Raw genomic sequence first — 18,952 nt, 5'->3', positions numbered from 1 at the left:
TTACCATGTTGTGATTTGGGTTTTACGTTTACATTTGGAAAATAATGGCATGCCTAAAACGACTCAGAAGTATTGTACTAAGGAATTTCTGCAAGGGATAATTACAAATTATGATTTCTTCCTGCTTCCTAATTTTAGTGCAATCCGTTTTGAATTAGTACTCTTTAATCAAAAAGGTTTGCACAGTGTGGAGTAGTGACAAGGTGTATCAGTTAGGGAAGCTTCATGGTAGAGAGTCTGTCAGTTGGTGGTCAAATGGAAAATAAATCTCTTGGCTGTTTATGAATTGCAGTGAGCACTTCCCAACTTACAACATGTGTTCCTTTTCTCCATAGTAATGTTCTGAGATTCTTAGAATTAATGTATTAATAAGCTTAGAAATAGAAGTATAAAGTTCTAATAAGGCCAAGTGTTGATTAAAACTTATTTTCTGGTGACAGAAAATAAAAAAATCATAGTTCTTCTCAAGTTATTCAAGTTATTCCCTAAATGTTTAAAATTTACACCTTAGTTTTATACTGAATTAGTCCTGCTATAACTTCTAGCCCTTCGATCTTGTTCTTTCTCTGCCTGCTAGGTTGAAGAGCCCTCTATTATCAATTTTTTCTTCCCTGTGGGAGGCACTTGTAGCCTGTGATCAAATAATCCTTTAACTTTTACTCTTATAAGTTAATTGATTGAGTGTCTCGAGTCTCTTGTAGTAAGACATGTTTCCTAATACCATAATTGTTCCCCTGGCTTCCTCATAATCTATGGAAATTTTCACAGTCTTTCTTAAAACAACAGCAGGAACACAGTGAAACTACTAGTCAGTTCACTGATGCAAAATAAGATAATACAACCTCCCTATTCCTATTTATTATTATTCATACATCTGATGAGTATGGTAGCTTTTTGTTACTCTAAAAATTCAGTACTCTTAGAAGTACTCTAGCAGTTCTCTAAAAATTCATAGTAATCTGGTTACTTGTCATGGCCTGTGGTCCCAAAACCTTGCCTCCTCTGTGGGATCTCTTTTTTCCAGAGTTGAGTCTTTCCTCATTAAATCTGTCTCATTGTACTAATTCCTTGATCCATGGCCTTCCTGTTAGCTATACTGAGGTACATAATATCTGGTTACGGTCACCTAATCCAACTGTCTTCTCCATTATTTTCCATTTTTTAGTCATCTTCCCATATTGTGAATTTTTTTTTTTTAAAAGTGAAAAGTAGTCTAGGAGGCAAGAGCCAATTCCAATACTAGTGCCTTGTTCCCCAATCACATAATGATTGGTTAGATATATCTGCTACATAGTTTATAAGTAGTTTAGGATGCTATTCTGATTCACTGTATCTCATTTTAGCCATCCAAAAATTAGTTTCTAATGATTGCTAGTTTTCTAAGCTCTTAATAGTCAATGGAGAGAGATGGAGACCTTCGCAGAAAGATGGACTTATCTGAAAAACCATAAATCACTTTTTGACAGTGTCTTTTTCTTTTCATAGACTATAATGGGAATATAGAGAAGTTAAGACAAGCTGGCAAACTTTTAGACAGCTATAATTAGTGTGGATGAATCCCATCTCTTATGCTTTTTAGCTTTTCAGTCAAACTGTGGTGTGATGCAAAGCCAGTTCTCTTACAGGCATCTATCAAAATGGTTGCCTTTAGCAGTCCCATTTGTAATCACATCAGAAAATAGTATCAATTTAGCTTGACAAAATCTGCTTTCCAGAAACCCATGTGGATCAACTTTAATTTGATTATCCCTTTTAGTTCTCTATCAGGTTAGTTATCCCTTATATGCCTCTTTTGCTTTTTTATCAGATCCTTTTATCAAATCCCTATTTTTTTAATATTGACACACATCCAAACTGTGAAAAATCTGAGGCTCTGATGTCTTAGATTTTTCTATTTGTTTCCACTCCATCTATATCAGATGGACTTTTCTCTGGGGTACTCCTTCAATCCTTGACCAGACACCAGGAGGTCTCTGGATGACTTAGAGCCATTTCTGATAAGATGTCCTTTCCATGCAGCTTGTCCGTATGGTCAAGTCCTGCAACCTGCACAATGGAGGTAATGGTTTTGGGGTTTTTTTTAGCTATTTTTTGTTTTGGTTTGGTGGGGTTTTTTTGTTTGTTTTCAGGGTTTTTTGGTTTTGTATTTTAGGACTTAAAGTAAAACATTTCATAAATATATTAGATTGTGTGTTTCTCTTTCCAAACATGCATGACTTTAAACTTTTTGTGTTTTTATATCTGAGGAAAAGTTGCCACGTTTTTGATTTTTCTTCATCTTTCTCATTTCTTTTTCTTTGTAAAATAGAGATGTCTGATAGAAAACAGACAGACCAAGGTAGTCTGTTGCCTTCTGACTGCAGAAAGGCTTACAGGGCTGAAGGGAAGGCTGTGACCTTGTACTACTTGCTCGGTAAGTACCTGATATTTTTTAATTAATATTGTTGCATAAGCAGAATGCTCTGGAATAAGATGTTTTGCCTTCAAATTAAAAGAATGCTCGCAGAACAAAAGCAATAGGAGAAAATATACACAATGGTGTTTTCCTGAAGTGGAGACTCCCCAAAACTCAAAACTACCTGACAGAGAAGAAATACTCTTGTAAGACTGTTCAAGTCAATGTCATCTTAGAAACTACTGGTGGCAATTGAAATACCAAAATGCTAATTTACCTGGTATCAAAGTGATGAGCTGTGAAGGCAAGTCATTACCATCCTGTCCTGCCTGATCCCTCTGTCAGATTTTGAGCAGCACCTCAAAGGACAGAGGGTCTTATATTTCATTCCAACCACTCCTGTTCATCTGTTGGAGGGATGTGTTGCCATTGTAGAAGTATATCCTATCACAAGATGCATCAGGATTTCTTGAATTTAACAAATGGTGGACTGCAATGTCTACAATTAGAGGAATAATTTATTTTCTGTAAAGATGGATTAGAGAAATAGTTCAATGATATGTCCTTTTTTTGGATAAGGATTTTGATGGGAGGGCAAGATGGTATCACCTGGCAATGATATTTCACACTGCCTAATTCTAAACCTTCTGATAAGTATCAGGGATCAAGTTAATGTCTAGTAAAACCATCCACTGTTGGAAGTTAATTCACCTCAATAGGAGGTGTCTGGAATTTTATTTCTTCTCTTTCCTTAGTCTTACAACTTCCTTCATTTTTTGCTATTGTCTGCTATTTCTTCCACTGCATCAGAAGTAAAGGTAATAGTTTTGCAGGGGCCAGACTACCAAATGGGCTAGTTGGAGAGTTTCAGTTCATTAGGGTTCTGAGGGTGTTGTTTTTTTTAAAATTCCTACTTTGCCAGACTAGTGTCATGTAGGACATTTTGAGAGAATATTTCCAAAATGCAGTTTTGTAGTCTAGAACTAATATCTTGCAACACAGCAAGTGTTTCACAGCACTACATAGTTACCTTTCCAACATCTACATCATATTAAAAGAATATTTGCACTGAAGCAATTTCAGATCTTTGGGACAGATCACACTTAGGCTCGTTATAGGAGTTATCTAACCAGGAATGAGTTGCATTTCATCGTGAAGGTATTTACATGATTATTTCTTGGGAGGTGTTCATCCAAGTGTAAATTACTCTGCCTCAGAACAGATTTTAGCTGGTGCTGACAGCTTGGATGACTGGCACATTGTCATTTTCATAACACACCTAAAAGGAAGGTGCCAAAAGAACCTAAGTGGCGTTGATGCAGCAAAAAATTTCCAGTAAAAATTTGTCTCAAGGTATATGGCTGGTTTCAGGTAATATCTGGGATACAACAGATTAAAAACTATTATTTTTCTTTCACACTATTTAGGGAGGAGGGATCTCCATTCATGTGAAAGCAGTGTATGGTGATAATGCCATGGTAACACAAAATTATGTGGTTTATGCTTCTAATGCATACTCATCCTCTTTTCAGGTGTCCCTGAACTACTCCAGTTGCGTTAATGTCATGAAAACAGTTTATTTTCTCTCCTAGCCATTTTGTCAGAGGTCTTGTGGGGTGAAACTTCTGTGGTCTTGTGAATGTTTTGCCCTGATTTCCCAAAGAATAGAAGGGATACGCAGTCACTCCATGTGCCAGACAGTCAGTTGTGTTCCTCTCTCTGTTGACCAGTTACAACAAAATTCGATGTAAAAAATTATTTCTGAAATTAAATTCCTACTAGTATTAGGAAAAGTGGTGGTTAAAAAGAGCAGACAGACTCAATTTACTACCCCCATTCCTTTGGACAAGAGAATCGCCTCACTAGAGTGATGCTACATGTGCTCCAGGGTTCACACATTACTAAGCACCTCACATGCACTTTATTAGACAGAGTATAATCCAGACATGGAATGCAAATCAAAGTGAACCACACTTTGTGAGTTTACAGCTCAGGAAATGGAGAGAAGCTGCTTTCCTTCTGCTCACTGCAACAGAAGTCCTTTTGAAAAGAACCCTAGTTCCAACCTCTGCTTTGGAAGTGTGCTGCATGTGATTTCATCCCATTAGCTGTGATGGTCACCATTTGGTCCTGTAAGTGATGACGTGATATAATGGGGGAATGGGTTGTTGTCAGTGTTATCAGTATAAATCTTCCTGTGAACACTTGACCAAAAACACACGTTTTGCAATTATGTCAGTTTAAAGAAAGCAGCTATTTCCCTACAGTACTGCAGAATGGTTTTGTTTTTTCTTTTTTTTTTTTTTTTTCTGGCAAGAGATGTGAAGAATTTGCCATTTCTATATATTATAATAATTTTTAATGCTGGAATGGTTCACATCCAAGATTTTAAAACAGGAGACATGTAGCCTAGAGTTTTGTTTGTTTCATTTATTTAGCATGGCATGGCTAGGTCCTGGAATTAGCTTATATGAGGTCATTACCCTATTGATTAAATAGTGTGATGAAAAGGGCATGATAATACACTGCTGGGAGATTATTGCCAGACACTTTGCAAACAAAGCTGCTGAAAGGGGAGCAGTTGTGAGACCTTCAGTGTGGTGTGTAATTAGCAAGTGAGTGGAAATTAAAATAAAGGATACATGGCGTGATACAGTGATTATATGCAGATAAATAATATTTTGAATACTCCCTTTTGGAAGATGTATTCTAATGAGAATATGTCTTAGTACAGGAAATGTCTGCTGGGACTACACTATCCAGAATCCTTAAACAAGCTGTGCAGAAAGTTGTCCCCAACAGTGAAAAAAAAGCATGGATGCAAATGCTGTGGATCTGCCTCTCTCTTCAAAACTTTTTCTCTGTGTCTTTCTTCTCTTTGAAAAATCTCATACTGGTATAACTAGTGTTAGAGAAAAACAGTACATCTGTTCTTTTTCTTTGGGACGGAGCACCATTTCTTTAAAAAAACTCCGAGCAATCATTTGGGGGACAAGAAGTGGATTTGAACAAACTACCTTTCGCGTGGGAAACATCAGCCACTACAACATGAAAGAGTTGTCTAAACCTGGGATGTACAGGCAGTACCAAACTTCTGATTCTTGCACTCAGCCTCCCCTCTGTCCTCCTGCAGAGCACAAATACATGTTCCTGAAATAAATCAGGGTACCTACAAATCCCAACAGATCAGAGGCTTTTCAGGCAGCATCTCAGTTGCCTAAAGGGGAATTAAATGGAAATTTTCCAAATAAGGCATAGACCAACTTTAGGGAGAGAGCAACGGATAGACATTAGCAGACATCTTTCTGGCCATTTCTTTGCCCAGTTTCAAGATCCTTCCAGTCATGAAATTCAACACAAGACAAAGCAAATTTCCAAAATAATATCAATAAAATTCTTCAGAGCTGTTACCCATGGTTTAATAGATATGGGAGAGACAGCTCCTGTATTAGTGTCTATCAAAAATTTCAAGATGCACCATAAATAGGGAAACTTAAACAGCCACAGCAGCAGTAAGAGAGGGAGAGAAGAGGACACCAGGGGAAAAAAAATAAGGGAAGAGAGAAGAGAGGAAAAAAGAAAAACGGGGCTTTTATGGGAGAAAGCATCCACTCAAGGCAGAGGGGTTGATGTAGCCCTGGTGAGGGTGAAGTAAATGGGGAATACTCCATCTGGCTCTATTAACCTTAATTTTAATTCCTCTTTTCCATTTTTCAGCTTAAGTAAGCAAGCATATAGTCATGTTTATATAATAGCTGGGATAATGAAGATGGAATATACCAATTTGGGACTAATTCTGGCCCTCAGGAGAGCACAGGCACTGCAGCTGTGGCCAGCCCCTACCAAAAAGAAGTGGTGAGGAGAACAGCTCCTTGTGTCTGACTTGCCATTACATCCTCAACAGGGACCACCATAGTCTAGCCCTTAGAATAAATAGATTTGGTTAATTTTTCCATCTTTAGAGTTGGTTTAGCAGCTCTCAGCGCTGGTTCAGTTGTGCTCCCACTGAAGCTAATGAAGTGATTTCCTTGAGAACCCAACAAGCCCATTTAGAATCTTTCTCAGATACTGGAGTTTGTGTCTTCAGACTGTCTTTTGTTCTCTTCCTATTTGATATCTTCACCTTCCAGATCATAACAGGCAGGGTTTTCCTCAACTTTATCACAATGCTGTTACATACTTATAGCCATAATATCCCTTGATTTGAGGGTGTGGGAGAAACATGCAGCATGCCACATTTGACCACATCCTCTGAAACTGAGGTTGTGGTTGAGCTAATTATTTTCACGGCTGGAAGAGAACAGACAATGCTGCCTAAAGAGTGGGAAGATATGTGTCTGTGTGAGTCTGTGTTTGTGTGGTTATACCATCTGGGAAGAGCAGAGCCAGATATACTTCCCCTTGGCTTTTTTTTTAATGTGCAAATCCTCAGTAAACATGCAAATGGTGAAGTCTCATTTCTCTGCTGAAGTCCTGCGTTTGTCTGAGGGTTGGAGTGCTGGAGACTGCATCTTGCTGCAGAAACCCTGCCCTCTGGAATTCCTGTTTTTCATTCCCCAACTGACTCTTTTTGCTTCTGTGGGCAGGGGGGAAGTTGCCTTTCCTCTGCATTTCTCGTTTCTGTTACACAAGCAGTATGAGGTACCCTTTATTTATAATCTGAACGTTAGGGATGTTGGGCCAATCTGGTGCTTCCAGCTGGCTGAACACTTCCTAGTGCTTTGGATGCCAGATAGAATGTAATTTATTGTGGAAAACAGTAGGGGAAATACACTTCTCACTATCAAAGGTTAATGTAGAATATCAGCAGCTTTTCAGCAAGGGTACATGTATTGTTGGATAGTCTGTGATGATGTGTCTCTTAATAAAATAGAAAACCAAATTGCTTTCCTTTTTGATGCTGCTGTTTAGCCTCTTCTATTTTCCCTCCTTCCCCTCAGTTATTTTAACTCCTTCATTGCATTTTGCAGTTTTCACAAGTTACTTCAGGGAGAAAAATATAATTGTACTTTGTTTGTTTGGCAGGACACTGAGCAAAATAAGGGGGATTTTTTTTCTTTTCTTTTGCCTTTGTTTTAACTAAAACACCCATTTCTGTGCCAAGACAGAGCAAAACTGCTGAGTTAGCCGAGGCTATAAATTGAACTGATCCTTTTACCTCTAGAAAATATTAAAGCATCCTTCTGCCACTGAGCTGGCACTCATTGCTGGATCAAGTGCTACTATTAACAGGAAATCAGGAAAGTATATTATCACTCCAGTGCTGTCATTACCAGAGGGTTTCACTGAGGTATAGAATCTGGAAAGTGACACTGGGAAGACCAGAGAAAAATGGCATACTTTGAGCAAGGGAAGGGAAACTTCAGACAAAAAACTTGGAGACACATTAAGAGTTTGTGAAAGTACCCAACATGAAGGCAATTGGCTGCTTTTAAAGGGGATGTATTAGGTAAAGTGTCCCATTATTCTTCAGATTTAGAGATAAACTCATGCAGATTTTTCTAATGGGCTCATTTTATCAATTCTAGAAGGTCTGAAACCTGCCAAGGCAAGACTGAGTCAGGCTGGAATCTTATGAGGCTCATTCTGCACCAAGGAAAACCCCAAAGAGAGATTTTATTGGCAACTTTTTTTCTTGCCACTGAAGTAAGTTCCCTCTGCTTAAGTTCTTCTGCTTAAGAGAGGTTTTTTTTTAATCATCAGAAGTACAGTGAACTGCACTGATAGTTGAATTAAAAATATAAAGAAACATATAGAATAATAATAATTAAGTAAATGTAGTGGTTATTTAAGACATAAACTTATTACTTACCCCAAGTGTTGCCAAGTCAGTAGACGGGGAAGCTGCTTTCTTCCTGCAAAGCCATGCTGAATTCACCAGTTCTTTTGTCATTAGAGATATAAGGAAGACTTAGTTGAACATTTTGTTATAGTTCACAGTCTGGGCTGCATCTGACTTCTATTTTATGGGATAAAAAAATGACAAATAATAATAAATTCAGTTTGGTTTGCTTTTCCTTTTCAAAGTTCTCTAGAGACCTGAAATAATCTTCCTGACACCCATGCAAGGTAAGCATAGCTATCAAGTTTTACAGATGTGGAAACTGAGGCAGAGAGGTTAAATAGTGCCATTTGAAAATATAGGTGCCTAAAATGAAGCAGCTTGGGTCCATGATCCAAACACCAGAAGCTCCAAGCTCCTGATTTCACTAGAAAACAAGGGTGCTCAGAATATCCAACAGCAGGCCCTGAATGGATGTGCTGAATCTTCTGCAGAGCAAGTATCTCCCAAGTATGGTTCCCCATCCTGTAGTCAGACCACTAGACCAGAGCACTCCTTCATGATTGTCAGGACCTGCATGTGGTTCCTAGCCCCATTTAGGATTTGGGAATCTGATGTTTTTTACTGATATTTGTTCCCCACTTACCTGCTCTTAGTCAATTCTCTTAATTCTGTACCTGCATTTTTTTCTGTGTAAGAAATCTTCTTAATAGGCATGATCAACTTCACAAGAAAAGCATTATAGCAACATAAAATATATTTTTTGTTTCTTGAGATAGGCTTCCCTCTGAGAATTACTCACCAAGCCACATATTTGCTTTGCTCAGCACTATTTTATTAGAAATATTTCTTGTTTATTTAGTCTTATGCACTGGTCTGACATTCCCTTGTTGCTACAACACATTTGAGTAAGAGATTGAAGCACCCAGGGAATCCAAGATTATGCCCAGAAGTTAAAAACAAGCACTGATTTTAACTGTGATTTTTTGGGGCCTCTGGTTGGAGTATCAGCACATGCAATTTTTCAACATGTCCTGAGCTCTGACTCTGTGTAAATCTGGGATTGTTCTGGGTGTCTGAAGGCAGCAGCTCCTGTAGTTCACAACAAATATTTCCAGCCTGGGGCTCCCAAGGAGCAGATGTACCTTTGAAACATTTGTTATTTTCAGTGAGAACCTATTAGTTTGACTAATACAATTTCTGTCAATTCATAGTTGCAGTAAATTAAACAATATTGAGCTACTATTTCACAATTCTTCCAAAGTCATCTATTCCCTAAGCTACAGCAGAAAAGAATATTTCCTTGTCCCTCCCCCTAAGTTGTTTTCAAAAAAGTTTCAAAAATCATTCAGATAATGAGACTTTAGTGCTGTGAAATTTTATCAAAGGGCACTCTTTCCCTGGACTCAGATATGAGCATATTTTGCCAATCAGATAAAACTTCTCAAGCTTTTTTGTAGCAGTGCCAGTGGTTAACTTGCTCTTATTGCACTGTAAACAATTTCGTGCTACAAATAATTTTTCATATAATCTCTATGGGTGAACTCTGGAAAGATGATTTGTAAGAACATTTTCAAGAACTTTACAGCACAGTGTAGTCTTCAAGGAAATTAATGTTACTTAAAAAGGTTTTTGTTTAGATTAATAAAAGAAGGACTATATAATGAAAAGGAGTGATAGGGAAATGTTTTGATATAGTAATAGGCAGAAGAAATACCTATTAAGCAGGAAAATATCTGTATACCAACCCCCTCTCCATTTTAAATTGTATATATTATTTTAGCTGTTAGGAATCCATCCTTCCACCTTGTGAAAGCTGACAATTTTTACTTACAGCCTGAAGCTAAATACTGCAGTGCCTCAAAATGGAAGATGAAACAGGCCAACAGGTTTTCTTTGTCTTTTGAAAAAAGTGGAATGTCATTTCTTCTCCCTCCCCCTTGCGTGTTCCTTCCTCCCCTGCTACATCCCTACTGGTATTAGCAGCTTTTCCTCCAAAAAAGCACTAGATGGTGCCCCTTTTCTTTGAGAGTGACAGAGCAGGATTCCCAAGGGACATGCTGCCCTGCCGGGAAAAACATTCGGACACAAAAACTTGGAGTGTCTCCTTGTTCTTTAATATAATTGTTCCAACTCCTTGTTCCAATATAAGTCTCTTTTATGTCTTTCAAGTCTTCAAACCTGAACTGGATCCATCTTTAGGAGACCCTCTTGTTCCTGTTGGAAAATGAGTCAAGACTTCAAAGATTCATGTGCAGTAAAATAATTTTTTAAAAAGTGATTTTAAATCAAAAAGAAGAAGGAACAACATATGTACCTTCCTCCCTGTTGTCAGTAGCCCAGCACTGCAACATCAAAGAGCATTTGTATTCTTTGCTGAAAACTTTTCAAGTCAGCAATCTTTAATTAGATAGTAGCTGGTCAGTTTGACTGATATTAATTTGTTAATTTTGTTATGAACCTTAGCCTTTAACTGACTGAGCAGCTGTTTGTAAACAGAATTGATATTACACTTCAGTATTTCTTTCAAATAAAGTGCCAAACAGGGAATCTGGCCTAGCCTTGTATTCTGTGTGTTCTGCCAACTTATTCTATATCTTTATCCAAAAAAAGTTAGTAGTTATGTTCATCAGATTGTTACCTAGCCTTTGAAATTAGAATGAATAATTGCCTAAAAGGATATTACCTACGTGCATCTGTATCTCTCTCTGCAAAGTAATTCTGTTTACCTGGTACATGTCATCTTTGTATTTAGGCAGTCATTCTATTCTAGACCCTTAACAGATGAAACTTATAACATGACACTGAAACAAATTCAAAGTCAACAACAAATAAAATATTTGCTTGTTAAGAAGGAAAGTTGAGGCAGATATCTAATCTCTCATTGTGAAACCCCTAAAAATTAACTGAAAAAAAGCTGCTTCCTTTAAGCATTTGAAGTTTATTTAAGCATTTGAAATGGCATAAAAATAATCATTCTTTGAAATGACCCATGATAAATTAGTCCAGGTTTGTAATTTCTTACTCTTTTTGTAAATGGTCCTTAGAAAATTAGGTCCGTTGTCATCTGGGAACAAAAATTTAACTGGGAAAAGAAGCTCTAATATGAAACAGAAAGAATTATTCCCATGCTCTGGCTGCCCTGTCATATGTCATGACATGTGGCAGGTTGACTGCTCATTAATTCTATTTATATCAGTATGATAATACACCCCACTGAGTACACATGTGTTAAAATATTCATAAATTATGTTTAGTGCAAGCAGATATACATTACATGCCAAAAGAAGACTATTATTTAAAGACAAAACTGGTAAACAGTCAAACATGGAAAAGTCTTTTTAATGTTAGTCCAGTACATTGTGTATCATCAAACTCACATTTAATTGCCTTTACTTGCAGACTCTGTCTCCAGCAATGCAGTATCAATGCACCTTTATATTTTTACAGCTTGCAAAAGAAGCAGCTTTTACTGAAAGTAATTGGAATTTCAGCAATTACTGTAAATGTCACATTATCTCCAAGCAGTAACTATAACAGTCTGAAATATTTAAAATGAAGCTTTACTTTGACCTGCACATATTTCAAGGTACTTTTACATAGCTTAAAGCTCTACTCTAAATATCAAAAAATTCAAATGTGAACTATTTTTGAAGGGAAATGCAGTTTAGCTGCCAAAATAGTTAATAGTAAATTTTAGGCAAAAATTAGCCAAAAATAGTTAATCATCCTTGCTCAGGATATTTTATATTACATATATCTCTGTCTCTATCAATATTTGTATCTTAAATATTGCTAAACTTTTAAAAGGCCTGTTAAAACAGTAAAATGAAAAGTATGTTTTACAGGTAGCTAATTTTCCATAGAATGTGAAAATATTCTCAGAATATGAAACCAGATATATCTGTGTCTGAAAATCAGTTTGTTCAGCATCAAAATGCTCTTCTATGTGCAATCAAATTTGAATTTCTCCTAGCATTGGATCAGAATTATTAGAATATTTAGACATTCTTTTTTTTCAGGCAAGAAATCATTATAGATTATGTTGAATTCCTTTATTTAAAAATACCTTTGAAATTATGTTTTAAATTTAAAAATGCATTTCAGAACTTCAGAAATTATCATCGACTAATGGCACAGGTGTTAAAATCCCTGCAAGTTTAAAAATTATTAACAGAAAATATGAAATACTACACATTTATTTGCAGTTATTGTGATAGCAGTTTTCCTGCTAAGTAAGCACAAACCAAGCTGGTTTTGATATCCTGTCAGTGCTTCACATTTGGAAAACAATTTCAAAGCTTTTAAAAATATGAAATGTTGTAATGGGCACAGAGAGAAGGGAGTAGGTTACTTCATGGTGAAGGTTTGAGAAGATATATGAAGAGATTTGAAATTTATATATATCACAAAGGGAAAATAATTACCCTGCTTCTACTCAGTTTTAAGAGACCTGAACAAGGGCAGGATGATGTGACTGACTGTAAAGTGTACATAACTGTTCTAATCACAAAACCATGTTAATGTTTCTAGCAGCAGTGAAGCATAGTGACTTCTGATAAAGGACGAAGAGGGGGCACAGGAGCACGATGTTACAGAGTCAGCAGATTTACATTTGGTGGGAAAGATGGTTTGCCCTGGTGTTTGTGGGCAAAAATGTCACCCCTTGATTTTGGCTGCATTGCCAAACTCACCAGCGCAGTTGACAATTGCCCAGCTATGAAAAGTGGCTCAATTTTAGCCGTCAGTGAAATGGTTAGGACGAGTTGGGAATTTTCTCTTTCTTTGATTGAAAAGGCTGGCTTGAGGAAACTGAAACTTTTTCTTTTGCAAGCAGGTATCGATTTCAAAGAAACTCATCAGAAGAGATTTGTCAGCCGTCGGATGGAATTTCTGGTCGAGACTAGAAGGAGATGGCAAAGTTGGAGTATCAGGTAGCACCGCGATCGGTCAGAGCACTCACCTGGAATGTGGAAAATCGAGGTTCAGGCCTGGGGACTTGAACATGAGATTTACAGACTGCCCTGAAGATTTACAGAGTGCCCTGAATGGGCTTTTGAGTTGTTTGCTTGCTGTGCGTTTAACTGTTTATGTAAAGTGGAATCCTGCTAGCAAGCAGGAGGTCTTGAGACCTGATGTGTCCCTGATGTCTTGGACTAGACTAGGACCTGAGGCAATTTGTGGAAAATGGGAGAGAGTGGCAAAACAGGCAGCACTGAGTGCTTTACTTACCCACCTTTTAAATACTCTGCTCATCTCTCATTCTTGTGTGTAAAATTTAAAAAGTCTTGGTCCTGGAGAGGAATGAGAACATTTCTGAAGTCACATATTAGCTTTGTAAAATGCAAAACCTGCTTCTCCCACCCCACTACTATCTTCTTTGCCATAGAAACAAATTGCAAAAATCCACTGAATTCCTGGGAGCAAACTGTGACTCATGTAAAATGATTTGTCAATGGCTAGGGAGTTTACTGGATGCAAGGTTCACTGTAAGTATAAAAATTGCAGTCTCTTAATAAGACAGCTTTTAAAAATAAAATGCTTTCTGAATTTTAAGAAACTTTGTAATAACATAAGGCTTTTAATCTTGGTAATGTTAGTAGCAAATTATATACAACATCTAATTTTATCAGATGATAACAGTTGTAGTTTTTATCTTCAAAAACAGGTTGTGAATGCTTGAGGGGAATAACTCTTCATAGCAAAAGCTAAGTTAATTTTGTGTTGTCTTATGTTGCTGGCAGAGAAGCCTTTCTTTATTTAGTTCATCTCTTTTTTCTGTTTTTTTTTTTTTCTCCAAAAAAGGAGTCATTTCATGCAGCAGTTTATTTAAATACAAAAAAAAATCATATTAGAAAGGTCTCTAATTATAAGCTTTCTGAAAGTTTGTTATGCACTTTCATGTAAAACTTGGCCTCAGTACAGAACTGCTGTACAATCATTTTCATCTGAGATTTGAACATATTGGATGAACTAGAGCAGTTCTTTCTTCTATCCTGTCATTTTTTTCCCTTGGAAATGATGAGCATATGGCAACCACCCTTACTGGATTCTCAAACAACAGGAGGGACCTTATTTCAATTCCTACATCCTGTCATCAGTGAATCCCATGATATTTTGTTCTTGCAAGGCTAAAGATGTGATTCGCATTTGCCATAAGGACAGAGCTTAATGTGATGCCATTTTACCACAGGAGCCCTCAATCAGTTAATTAAACATGATATAAATCACTGCATGTATTTGTAAAGTAAGATTAATATGGCAAAATCAGAGTAATGAGGAATCCTCACCATTGTCTGAGTGTGAATCACTGATACGAAGATTACCCTTTTGAAACTGGATATCTTTGAGTGGGTTTTGTTGGCTTAATCCCTCAGACCGCTTTGTGCAACTTGAAACCCGGACCTGTCATCTTTAGCCAAAATTTCAGCCATAACTTCCTCAGCTTTCACCGAATCATTTAAATTAGCATTCATAATACTTAGAAAGATCAAGCCTTTCAGCATACCACAAAGCTTCTTCATACCACCTGGGACATTGGCAACATGTTTAATAAATATTTCATTTAATTTCATCAAGGAGATTCTTCTTTTGGGTTTTGCTTTCAGGGGATTTACAGGGTACCCACAGCAACACATGCCATCACTATGGTCACTTAGGTTAACAGACTTAATAAAAGGGGTTTTTTCTTTCTTGAAATGTTATGAGCCTTGTTAAACTAGGGCAATTACAGATACACAAGATAGGTGCTCTAGAAAGATCAAAGCCTCCTAAAGACAGCTCTCTAGGGTTCTAGAGCTCTAGTTGAAAAGCACTCAGTTTACAAAGTAGAGATTTATAAACCTATACTTTGAAAATCCTGTGTTCAAGTAATGCTAAAGGCCTGATACTATTTAATATGGAATTGACTTTAGCCACTCTCTTTTGACATCAAACTTTGAACCAGTCTGAAGGAAATCTGATAGATGGGCATGCCATGACACTGTGCATCCTGTGGCATGGTTTCTTTCATGGAACACTATTCCTTTGTTAAAGAGCACCAGGCCTGTGTTTTGCTGTTTTAAAGCCAGGCAGATCCTGCATATAGTAGGCAGCCATGACCCTTTGTATTTCAGTTAGGAATGTGTAGAAGAGGAAAGAAAAAGACAAGAAATGGTGCTGTCCTTGTTCTTGGACTGAATTCTGTGTTATCAGGGCAGTGAAGACAGGTCAGGCTAGAGGCAGATTCAATGAAAGGAAAAGGTGCCTCTGCAAACAGAACCCTATGCTGCAGGTCGTACAGTGTCTGAAGAGAGTCTCATAAGGATTATGCAATCAAAGGAGCTGGCAAGAGGATAAGATACAGTCAGAATTCTTAAGTGCTTTCCAGAATTCGTAGACGTTACTCAGAAGATGCTTCCATCAGCTTGAGACAGATCTTGATAGCCTCACTATGAGTGAACAGCACAGGTGGTATTGGTTTAAAATGTTGGAGGGTATCCCAGCTGGGATCGGGATGTCTGGGGGTAATTCAGTAAAGAAGTAAACTTCTATCTCCCAGGTCACAGGAGAATATGTTGCCATTGTGCCATCTGCTCTTTCACCAGTAAAAGGAGAAAAGCGAGAAAAAATATGTGCTTTCTGCTTCTCCCAGTGCAGTTGTGATGCTGGAAATCAAAGATCATGAGCAGAGAGTGCGGAAGTGACTTCAAAAGCCAAAGGGGAAAGAGAGGTTCTTGGACACTGTTACCTTTTCCCCATGTCACCAGCAGGAAATTGTTTGAGCAGACCAAGCAGTGGCTTCGTCTGAGTGCTGCATGCTCACAAACTCTGTGATGTGCAACTGATGGAGTCCATGTACCTCCAGAAATGGGTGATTTGTGGGGGGGGCTTTCAACTTGCTATTCTCTGCTCTGGAGCCTCTGCTTATTTTTTGTTGATACCACACTTAAGGGTTTGACTCTGTGAGCTCTAAGCCACTGCTTAGGAGCACACAAAACTGGGCCCTAAGCCTTGTGTGGCTGTTAAAAAAGAACCTTTGGCTGACTTTTTTTGTTTGTCCTGATGGCCTTCAGAAAACCAGTAGATCTTGTGCAGCTGGAAGTACTGTCACTGCTGTTGGAGTTTTGAAAGGTCTATATTTGCAAATGCATGAATGATGAAAGTAAAAAGTGTAACAGGAGAATCCCTGTTGTATTAATAACTTTTCTAAGCTGCAGGTGCATAAACATAAACACTTGAGATGTGATGATCTCCTTTCTGTGCTCTTCATTAGGTTAACACAGTGTAAATTGAAACTGAAGTGAAAAACTGTTAACAGAATTGAATTTCATTTCTGCAACTGTTTTTTCTCTCATTCATGTTCTTTTTAAGTTCACAAATTCAGATTTGCTTTTGATGCAGCACTTAATAAACATAATTTTGATACTGATTTGTGGATAGCTATTTGAGATTTAGCCTAAAACAATACATAAATTACCTGACAATACCTTGGAAAATGGCCTGTTTAAAGAACTTCACTCTTTTATGATCACTGTCAATTCAATTTTCATGACAAAGATTGTTACTATACCAAAATGGCTATACTGAAAGGCTGTCAGGAAAAAGATGTGTTCTTTGAAGTCTTAAAAGTATATCTGTGTTTGTTATGATGCAGCATTTTTGCCATCAATGGGTCAGTTACACAGAATGACTAAAAAAGAACAGAAATAAATAAGATGAACCAGCCTTAGAAAGAAGACTTTATAATGTGTGAGAAAAGCCTCTGGGGCTGGGTTATATCTGTGGATATGCTGAGCACTTGTGTGACCATTTGTGAGTATTGTCACTGGTCTCAGAGGCTGCAGGGTTCTCCTCCTCCTCTCCTCTCCTCTCCTCTCCTCTCCTCTCCTCTCCTCTCCTCTCCTCTCCTCTCCTCTCCTCTCCTCTCCTCTCCTCTCCTCTCCTCTCCTCTCCTCTCCTCTCCTCTCCTCTCCTCTCCTCTCCTCTCCTCTCCTCTCCTCTCCTCTCCTCTCCTCTCCTCTCCTCTCCTCTCCTCTCCTCTCCTCTCCTCTCCTCTCCTCTCCTCTCCCTTTCCATACACTCAAATATCCTGCAGCAGCATGAAACTCTCCCGTGTTTTTACAGTTTTCTGGTTAGAGTTGCTTCTTTTTCTACTCTTGGAATCCATCACTCATAAAACTTCAGTTACAGCTGCATTTGCTTACTGTGTGGCTTGCTTTTATGGCTCTTCCAAACCTATATTGCATTTTACAAAACCTGCTACATATAGTCCCATGTTCATTCTTGTTCTTATTTTTGCCCTATGGGTGATATTGCTTGCTTATTCAGTGCTGTCAGACCCTGAATAGCTTTGCTTTATTTATTCCTTTCTTACATTGTTGTGTTTTGTCTGATATCTAACCTAAAATTCCTTGTCATTTATGATGAAAACTTGCAAAATGCAAACAGTTTACTGAGAGGATTAGAGTTGATGTGAAGGATTAATGCAGAGCTAACGAATCTCCCTGCAAGATATTTGGATCAAATCCAGCCTGCACAAGTTACCACAAGTGGGCAGATAGAATGTACATTTTCATTGGTTTGTGGTAATTTTGTGTATAGTTACTCAAATATTGAGAAGCTTCTGTTTTAGGTAGGTTTGTATGATTTTGGGATTGAATCACTACAGTGCTTTATTCAGGATGTTGATCAAAGTGAATTTTACAATTGGTGCCTGAGCATTCATGGGAAAGGCACATGGAGCTAAAAAGAAGTTGATGTACGATGTAGAAATGTCTGTGTGCATGTCCAGCCAGGAAGAGGAAACAGGGCCACAGGACTTTTGTCCTCTCAATTGGCACAGCTCAGCACACAAATTGAAAATTTGTTTATTATTTTTTTTTTTGGAATTGAACTACTACACTCCCAACCTTTTTGAATATTGTTAAAAATATAGTGAAGTATCATGTCCTGCTCGTATATTCTTTGTAGAAAAGTTAACCAGAGGGAAAATTCTCAAAGGCCACATGTAAAATTATTGCCTGTGGACTTCCACTTATATCCAGCAATGCTGTCTGCAGAGATGCTTCCTGTGTGTAGCTGGAAACAGACTAGCTCAGAATGCCTGACAAACTTTCTGTCTGGGAATGAGAAGACTAGACAGAAGAGTGGTATGAGTTCCTTAAAGTTAATTTGCAGGTGAGAAAGTAGTGTCAAGTTTTTTGTATTAATCCCTCATGCTCCCCAAACACTAGTTCTAAATAGTACATTTAATACTATTAGCAAATATTGGGGTCGTTTCAGATGAAAATTTCAGGGCATAGAGCTCAAGGGCTAAACCCTCTTGTAGGGCTACTTGTAAACCAGCCTATGATGCTGGGGTCTTTGTTGATTCAAGTATTTGATATCTTAAAAACCCCATAACAACAACAACAACACCACCAAAAAAACAAATCAACCCCCCAAAACCACCAAACAACAACAACAAAAAAAACCACAAACAAACAGAAAGTCCAAAATCAACAACAACAGCAACAAAACAACAACAAAAAAAATAAAGCTAAAACCCACCCAGAAAAAACCCAAAAAACTGACCAAAAAACCCAAAAAACCAACAAAAACCTGAGCTTGAAAGTAATCAGGATCTCTGTTCATATGCTTTACATGTGATGTAATTTCCTGTAATGTTTCTTGTAGATTTGTAATCCTCCTTGTTATAAGATTAGGGTAGACTACAGAGACATGTACCTGAATTTTCCCTGAAAAGTCAGTGAGTGCAGTCAAGACTCCTCCATTTCACTGGATGAAGGATCAGA

General features: G+C 37.7%; 1 long non-coding RNA gene across 1 annotated transcript in view; it reads left to right on the top strand.

The window, feature by feature from the left end:
* The first annotated feature begins 1,496 nt into the window (after positions 1 to 1,496).
* LOC139588526 (uncharacterized) overlaps positions 1,497 to 18,952 on the top strand; it is a 132,705-nt gene continuing 115,249 nt past the window's right edge. The window contains exons 1-2 of the long non-coding RNA XR_011678729.1: positions 1,497 to 2,413; positions 13,015 to 13,111. This is a non-coding gene — a long non-coding RNA (uncharacterized lncRNA). The remainder of the gene's footprint in view (positions 2,414 to 13,014; positions 13,112 to 18,952) is intronic.

Source organism: Agelaius tricolor, unplaced genomic scaffold, assembly GCF_023055355.1.
Source record: "Agelaius tricolor isolate 1412-34295 unplaced genomic scaffold, bAgeTri1.0.p SCAF_1, whole genome shotgun sequence".
NCBI lineage: Eukaryota > Metazoa > Chordata > Aves > Passeriformes > Icteridae > Agelaius > Agelaius tricolor.
The sequence above is the reverse complement of the archived record's forward strand: the minus strand, read 5'-3'. Positions and strand labels throughout refer to the sequence as shown.